General features: G+C 36.2%; 1 long non-coding RNA gene and 1 other non-coding gene across 2 annotated transcripts; both read right to left on the bottom strand.

The window, feature by feature from the left end:
• Positions 1 to 6,076: 6,076 nt before the first annotated feature.
• On the bottom strand, positions 6,077 to 6,157 carry TRNAL-CAA (transfer RNA leucine (anticodon CAA)). The gene has a single exon. It is a non-coding gene; the product is annotated as a tRNA-Leu (tRNA).
• Positions 6,158 to 7,677: 1,520 nt separating this feature from the next.
• LOC147932927 (uncharacterized) lies at positions 7,678 to 8,449 on the bottom strand. Its single transcript, XR_015574930.1, has 2 exons — positions 8,322 to 8,449; positions 7,678 to 7,918 (listed from the first exon to the last, which is right to left on the bottom strand). It is a non-coding gene; the product is annotated as an uncharacterized LOC147932927 (long non-coding RNA).
• Positions 8,450 to 9,316: the final 867 nt, after the last annotated feature.

The raw sequence follows: 9,316 nt of genomic DNA, 5'->3' as shown, positions 1-9,316 counted from the left end.
AGTTCCAATAAGATTTCATTCTTGAACAAAAATCCATTTTTTGATTTATTTCATCTATTCCATGAACGGAAGAGGGGGGGATACACGTTACGCCACGAGTCAGAAGAGAGATTTCAAGAAATGGCAGATCTATTCACTCTATCAATAACCGAGCCGGATCTGGTGTATCATAAGGGATTTGCCTTTTCTATTGATTCCTACGGATTGGATCAAAGACAATTCTTGAAGGAGGTTTTCAACTTCAGGGATGAATCGAAAAAGAAATCTTTATTGGTTCTACCTCCTATTTTTTATGAAGAAAATGAATCTTTTTATCGAAGGATCAGAAAAAAATTGGGTCCGGATCTCCTGCGGGAATTATTTGGAAGATCCAAAAAGAGTGGTATTTGCTAGCAACAACATAATGGAGGCAGTCAATCAATATAGATTGATCCGAAATATGATTCAAATCCAATTCCAATATAGTCCCTATGGGTACATAAGAAATGTATTGAATCGATTCTTTTTAATGAAGAGACCTGATCGCAACTTCGAATATGGAATTCAAAGGGATCTGATAGGAAATGATACTCTGAATCATAGAACTATAATGAAAGATACGATCAACCAACATTTATCGAATTTGAAAAAGAGTCAGAAGAAATGGTTCGATCCTCTTATTTTTCTTTCTCAAACCGAGAGATCCATAAATCGGGATCCTAATGCATATAGATACAAATGGTCCAATGGGAGCAAGAATTTCCAGGAGCATTTGGAACATTTCGTTTCTGAGCGGAAGAGCCGTTTTCAAGTAGTGTTCGATCAATTATGTATTAATCAATATTCGATTGATTGGTCTGAGGTTATTGATAAAAAAGATTTGTCTAAGTCACTTCGTTTCTTTTTGTCTAAGTTACTTCGTTTCTTTTTGTCCAAGTTACTTCTTTTTTTGTCCAAGTTACTTCTCTTTTTGTCTAACTCACTTCCTTTTTTCTTTGTGAGTTTCGAGAATATCCCCATTCATAGGTCTGAGATACACATCTATGAATTGAAAGGTCCGAATGATCAACTCTGCAATCAGTTGTTAGAATCAATAGGTCTTCAAATCGTTCATTTGAAAAAATTGAAACCCTTTTTATTGGATGATCATAATACTTCTCAAAAATCGAAATTCTTGATCAATGGAGGAACAATATCACCATTTTTGTTCAATAAAATACCAAAGTGGATGATTGACTCATTCCATACTAGAAAGAATCGCAGGAAATCTTTTGATAACACGGATTCCTATTTCTCAATCGTATCCCACGATCAAGACAATTGGCTGAATCCCGTGAAACCATTTCAGAGAAGTTCATTGATATCTTCTTTTTCTAAAGCAAATCGACTTCGATTCTTGAATAATCCACATCACTTCTGCTTCTATTGTAACAAAAGATTCCCTTTTTATGTGGAAAAGGCCCGTCTCAATAATTCTGATTTTACGTATGGACAATTCCTCACTATCTTGTTCATTCACAACAAAATATTTTCTTCGTGCGGTGGTAAAAAAAAACATGCTTTTTTGGAGAGAGATACTATTTCACCTTCGTCAATCGAGTCACAGGTATCTAACATATTCATATCTAACGATTTTCCACAAAGTGGTGACGAAAGGTATAACTTGTACAAATCTTTCCATTTTCCAATTCGATCCGATCCATTAGTTCGTAGAGCTATTTACTCGATTGCAGACATTTCTGGAACACCTCTAATAGAGGGACAAAGAGTCAATTTTGAAAGAACGTATTGTCAAACTCTTTCAGATATGAATCTATCCGATTCAGAAGAGAAGAGCTGGCATCAGTATCTCAATTTCAATTCAAACATGGGTTTGATTCACACTCCATGTTCTGAGAAATATTTACAGAGGAAAAAACGGAGTCTTTGCCTAAAAAAATGCGTTGACAAAGGGCAGATGGATAGAACCTTTCAACGAGATAGTGCTTTTTCAACTCTCTCAAAATGGAATCTATTCCAAACATATATGCCATGGTTCTTTACTTCGACAGGGTACAAATATCTAAATTTGATATTTTTAGATACTTTTTCAGACCTATTGCGGATACTAAGTAGCAGTCAAAAATTTGTATCCATTTTTCATGATATTATGCATGGATTAGATATATCATGGCGAATTCTTCAGAAAAAATTGTGTCTTCCACAAAGGAATCTGATAAGTGAGATTTCGAGTAAGTCTTTACATAATCTTCTTCTGTCCGAAGAAATGATTCATCGAAATAATGAGTCATCATTGATATCGACACATCTGAGATCGCCAAATGTTCGTGAGGTCCTCCATTCAATCCTTTTCCTTCTTCTTGTTGCTGGATATATCGTTCGTACACATCTTCTCTTTGTTTCCCGAGCCTATAGTGAGTTACAGACAGAGTTCGAAAAGATCAAATCTTTGATGATTCCATCATACATGATTGAGTTGCGAAAACTTCTGGATAGGTATCCTACATCTGAACTGAATTCTTTCTGGTTAAAGAATCTTTTTCTAGTTGCTCTGGAACAATTAGGAGATTGTCTAGAAGAAATACGGGGTTCTGGTGGCAACATGCTATGGGGTGGTGATCCCGCTTATGGGGTCAAATCAATACGTTCTAAGAAGAAAGATTTGAAAAAAAATTTCATCGATATCATCGATCTCATAAGTATCATACCAAATCCCATCAATCGAATCACTTTTTCGAGAAATACGAGACATCTAAGTCATACAAGTAAAGAGATCTATTCATTGATAAGAAAAAGAAAAAACGTGAGCGGTGATTGGATTGATGATAAAATAGAATCCTGGGTCGCGAACAGTGATTCGATTGATGATAAAGAAAGAGAATTCTTGGTTCAATTCTCCACCTTAAGGGCAGAAAAAAGGATTGATCAAATTCTATTGAGTCTGACTCATAGTGATCATTTATCAAAGAATGACTCTGGTTATCAAATGATTGAACAACCGGGAACAATTTACTTACGATACTTAGTTGACATTCATAAAAAGTATCTAATGAATTATGAGTTCAATACATCCTGTTTAGCAGAAAGACGGATATTCCTTGCTCATTATCAGACAATCACTTATTCACAAACTTCGTGTGGGGCTAATAGTTTTCATTTCCCGTCTCATGGAAAACCCTTTTCGCTCCGCTTAGCCCTATCCCCCTCTAGGAGTATTTTAGTGATAGGTTCTATAGGAACAGGACGATCCTATTTGGTCAAATACCTAGCGACAAACTCCTATGTTCCTTTCATTACAGTATTTCTGAACAAGTTCCTGGATAACAAGCCGAAAGGTTTTTTTATTGATGATATCGATATTGATGATAGTGACGATATTGATGCTAGTAACGATATTGATCGTGAACTTGATACGGAGCGGGAGCTTCTAACTATGATGAATGCGCTAACTATGGATATGATGTCGGAAATAGACCGATTTTATATCACCCTTCAATTCGAATTAGCAAAAGCAATGTCTCCTTGCATAATATGGATTCCAAACATTCATGATCTTGATGTGAATGAGTCGAGTTACTTAGCCCTCGGTCTATTGGTGAACTCGCTCTCCAGGGATTGTGAAAGATGTTCCACTAGAAATATTCTTGTTATTGCTTCGACTCATATTCCCCAAAAAGTGGATCCCGCTCTAATAGCCCCGAATAAATTAAATACATGCATTAAAATACGAAGGCTTCTTATTCCACAACAACGAAAGCACTTTTTCACTCTTTCCTATACTAGGGGATTTCACTTGGAAAAGAAAATGTTCCATACTAACGGATTCGAGTCTATAACCATGGGTTCCAGTGCACGAGATCTTGTAGCACTTACCAATGAGGCCCTATCAATTAGTATTACACAGAAGAAATCAATTATAGACACTAATACAATTAGATCTGCTCTTCATAGACAAACTTGGGATTTGCGATCCCAGGTAAGATCGGTTCAGGATCATGGGATCCTTTTCTATCAGATAGGAAGGGCTGTTGCACAAAATGTACTTATAAGTAATTGCCCCATATATCCTATATCTATCTATATGAAGAAGAAATCATGTAACGAAGGGGATTCTTATTTGTACAAATGGTACTTCGAGCTTGGAACGAGCATGAAGAAATTCACGATACTTCTTTATCTTTTGAGTTGTTCTGCCGGATCGGTCGCTCAAGACCTTTGGTCTCTACCCGTACCCGATGAAAAAAATAGGATCACTTCTTATGGATTCATTGAGAATGATTCGGATCTAGTTCATGGCCTATTAGAAGTGCAAGGCGCTTTGGTGGGATCCTCACGGACAGAAAAAGATTGCAGTCAGTTTGATAATGATCGAGTGACATTGCTTTTTCGCTCCGAACCAAGGGATCCCTTATATATGATGCAAGATGGATCTTGTTCTATCGTTGATCAGAGATTTCTCTATGAAAAATACGAATCGGAGTTTGAAGAAGGGGAAGGAGTCCTCGACCCGCAACGGATAGAGGAGGATTTATTCAATCACATAGTTTGGGCTCCTAGAATATGGCGCCCTCGGGGCTTTCTATTTGATTGTATCGAAAGGCCTAATGAATTGGGATTTCCCTATTTGGCCGGGTCATTTCGGGGCAAGCGGATCATTTATGATGAAAAGTATGAGCTTCAAGAGAATGATTCGGAGTTCTTGCAGAGCGGAACCATGCAGTACCAGAGACGAGATAGGTCTTCCAAAGAACAAGGCTTTTTTAGAATAAGCCAATTCATTTGGGACCCCGCAGATCCACTCTTTTTCCTATTCAAAGATCAACCCTTTGTCTCTGTGTTTTCACATCGAGAATTCTTTGCAGATGAAGAGATGTCAAAGGGGCTTCTTACTTCCCAAACGGATCCTCCTACATCTATATATAAACGCTGGTTTATCAAGAATACGCAAGAAAAGCACTTCGAATTGTTGATTCAGCGCCAGAGATGGCTTAGAACCAATAGTTCATTATCTAAATCTAATGGATTTTTCCGTTCTAATACTCGATCCGAGAGTTATCAGTATTTATCAAATCTGTTCCTATCTAACGGAACGCTATTGGATCGAATGACAAAGACATTGTTGAAAAAAAGATGGCTTTTCTCGGATGAAATGAAAACAGGATTCATGTAATGTAACAGGAGAAAGGTTTCCCATTACTTAGCCGGAAAGATATGTGGCCATGAAATAGGGATTAAGTGGAACGGAATTGACTGGGTGGTAGAGTTGTAGAAACACCTGTTTCTTCCACTTAGCTCCATGGAACAATATGCTACTACTGAAACATGGAAGAATTGAAATCTTAGATCAAAACACTATGTATGGATGGTATGAACTGCCTAAACAAGAATTCTTGAACAGCGAACAACCGGAGCTATTACTCACTACATAAAAAAAATTTCCATTAATGAAAGATGGAAATCCATTGGAAAATCAAAAATACGCATGTCGGATGAAATTGTTGTTGCTATCTGTTCCAATAACGAATCAACTGAATAACTAAATAAAATAGATAGACCTTTCTCTTCGTCTCAGGTCGATAGATCTTCTCAATTGGAAGATCCCCTATATGGATAAGAATGGATAAGACACATTCCAGTTGACCGAGCCTAATTCTAATTGTTTTGTTCCGAAGTAAAGATATCCACGGAGTGGTTCGCCCTATTCAGATATTCACGACCAAGAAGTACTGTATTCTCTTTAGGATAGGTCCTGAAAGGAGAAGGAAGGCTGGAATGCCGCCAGGCGTCTATTATTGAATTCACCCGACCCGATAGTACCAATTTTGGTAACGTCCATCCAGTGCCAAAGTCACTGAATGGGTAAGTCACCAATCCCTAAAACGGACTATGTAATGTACTTTAATCTGCCGGGTTACGGGGGGCTTTTTACCAGAGGTTTAGATTGTATCAATCTACCCTTGTGTGATTCCTGTTGAATCATATACTGCGGGGCGCAGGGCGGACGATTTCAAAGCGGACTCCCCCTCCCCATTCATTAGATAGAGAAGATCGCCAAGATTTCGCGATCCGCTGCCGAACTTATTCCATTTCAATATTATGCCTTGAAGAGGACTCGAACCTCCACGCTCTTTAGCACGAGATTTTGAGTCTCGCGTGTCTACCATTTCACCACCAAGGCATCTTCAAAGTGAATCGTATTCCATAAATATGATATCTATCTAGTAAGGTATTGAATATATGACAAAAGTGGAGTGGTGAAGTATTTTGAATCTCGATGAAAAAAAAAATATCAATGAATCAAATGAGTCTGACAGGCTTAATCAATCGTTTTATTAGAGGATTATAATATCTAATAAAAGGCGCCAAAACTAAAAATTTCTTTTACTTTTGGGAGCAAGCCCTTCCGTTATAAGTTAGAAAGAAAAACCTTCTATTAAAAAAGGGGAGGTTGGAATCGACACATTGATTTTTTCACAATTTTTGTTGAACCGTATGCACCAAAAGGTGCCTGTACGGCTCCTAAGGAATAAAATTTTATCCTAATCAACCGACTTTATCGAGAAAGATTATTTTTTTTAGGCCAAGAGGTTGATACCGAAATCTCGAATCAACTTATTAGTCTTATGATATATCTCAGTATAGAAAAGGATACCAAAGATCTTTATTTGTTTATAAACTCTCCTGGTGGATGGGTAATATCTGGAATGGCTATTTATGATACTATGCAATTTGTGCGACCCGATGTACAGACAATATGCATGGGATTGGCCGCTTCAATAGCATCCTTTATCCTGGTCGGAGGAGCAATTACCAAACATATAGCATTCCCTCACGCTTGGCGCCAATGAGTTTTTTATTTTCGAGAAAAAATACTATGCCTTCGCCATCGGAAATATGAATTAGTTAAGTAATAATAGCATGGCACTTCGAATTCAATATGAATTTTTTTAGATTAAAAAAAATTAGATTATATATTGAAAGAGTAGTATGAGATAAGGAAGAGGTATTTCAAATGATATCTTACCTATTTGGGCACATTTTAGCGTCACAAACTTTGTTTTCACACCGGAAGCTTATTTACAAAATTTATAAAAAAAAAAAGACACTTTGGGATTGCTGAATCAAAAAAATGATATATAAAGCAACGGAACCATCATAGTATTTTTTTAACTTCTACAAAAAAAGAAGGATGGTAATTGGATGATTTTTGGATCTGCGTATAATACAACCTATATTTTGTTTTCTTTCGCCAAAAGGAAAGGTAAAAAAAGTCAATTCCATAGTGGAGCCGTATGCAATGCACAAAAAAGCCTGTACGGTTATTCAATTTTCTCTGTTTTTTTTTTTTTTTATCCCGCCTCATTCTGCGAAATAGAAACTATATCATCAGGGTAATGATCCATCAACCCGCAAGTTCGTTTTATGAGGCACAAACGGGAGAATTTATCTTGGAAACGGAAGAATTACTAAAACTTCGCGAAACCATCACAAGGGTTTATGTACAAAGAACGGGCAAACCTATATGGGTTGTATCCGAAGACATGGAAAGGGATGTTTTTATGTCAGCAACAAAACATAGGAGCGATTTCATACAAATCTACAATTTCTAATTTTATATCTTTTTAGATTAAAGGTTTACTTTCATATTCTCTTCAATATTTTTTTTTGATATTGAAGAGAATCTTGATAGAGAAGTAATTCAGAATTAGCCGGTTAGAACTAATCTAAACCAGCCCATTATTTATATGATTCCGTATGCCAACCATTAAACAACTTATTAGAAATACAAGACAGCCAATCCGAAACGTCACGAAATCCCCAGCGCTTCGGGGATGCCCTCAGCGACGAGGAACATGTACTCGGGTGTATGTGCGACTCGTTTAGATCATAGACTGAGACATAAAAAGGAAATTCTTTTTGAAATATCACGGATCAGTACCTGTGAATAAAATAGAATGGAGGAACTCGATTAATTATTTAAAAAATATAGATCGTTCATATATTCTATTGTGTCTGAAACTTATGGTTTACATTGGTGCAAATCCAACCAACTCCATTTTTTAGAAAACCCCCAATGATAACAAATGATTATCCATTAAGCGGGGGAAATTCCATTTTTTAGAAAAAAGATTCCACTCTTAAAAGAAAAGAACGGACTAACAGGGTAAATGACCAAATCAATTTTCAAAATGAAATACTGTTACTGTATAAAGGGGATCTCATTGTGAAAGACCTATTACTGGAATATTCATGGGGTAGAGCCAAAGAATGTGAATTGTGCAAGTTACCAATAGTATTGATTAATTAAAAGAAGGAGCTCCGGTGTATAGAGAGGACCTCACCGTTTTAGAAGTAACCATAGAAACGATGGAACCCACTATTTATCCAATTCTATTTCTATTTACTACTTTTTGTAGTTATTCTATTTTTTTATATCAAGGGAATTTATCCTTTCAAAGCAAAGGAAAATACCTAGCAAAAAATAGTGGTGGGGAAGGTTAGAGTAGCAAAAGCCATTGGAATTTTTTTTATACATTGGAATAATTCGTTTGATTATTAATAGACTAGTAAAGGGGAAAAGAATAACTAAAAAAAGAATTAGTTATTCATCAAAGTTTGATTTATTCAATGACTAGAATTAAACGCGGATATATAGCTCGGAGGCGTAGAACAAAACTTCGTTTATTTGCATCAAGCTTTCGAGGGGCTCATTCACGACTTACACGAACTATGACTCAACAGAGAATAAGAGCTTTAGTTTCGGCTCATCGGGATAGAGGTAAAAGAAAAAGAGATTTTCGCCGTTTATGGATCACTCGAATAAATGCCGTAATTCACGAAATGGGGGTATTCTATAGTTATAACCAATTCATACACAATCTGTACAAGAAGCAATTACTTCTTAATCGGAAAATACTTGCACAAATAGCTCTATTAAATAGGAGTTGTCTTTATACAATTTCGAATGACATAAAAAAATAAGGGGATTGGAAGAAACCCACGAAAATTTTTGAAATAGAGTTCTAAGGAGAATGAGCTCGGGGAAGGTAGAGTAGAAATTAGTATTATAAAAAAGTCGTCAAAACAAAACATTCATCTCTTTTTTAATTCCTTCAGATTGGAATTGTTATTCAATTCAAGAATAAGTCTATTTTTTTCTGGTTCTAAGGCTAGTAGTTCTAGGGGTCGACTCACTTCTTTCAAATTGTTTCTGATTATTAAGAAAAGGTAACAAAGATAAAATACGAGCTTGTTTTATAGCAATAGTGATTAATCGTTGTTGTTTTAAAGTCACTCTATTCACCCGTCTAGATAATATTTTTCCTTGTTCACTAAT

The sequence above is a fragment of the Camelina sativa genome, chromosome 12 (genome assembly GCF_030686135.1).
Source record: "Camelina sativa cultivar CO46 ecotype springtype chromosome 12, ASM3068613v1".
NCBI classification, from domain to species: Eukaryota; Viridiplantae; Streptophyta; class Magnoliopsida; order Brassicales; family Brassicaceae; genus Camelina; species Camelina sativa.
The sequence above is the reverse complement of the archived record's forward strand: the minus strand, read 5'-3'. Positions and strand labels throughout refer to the sequence as shown.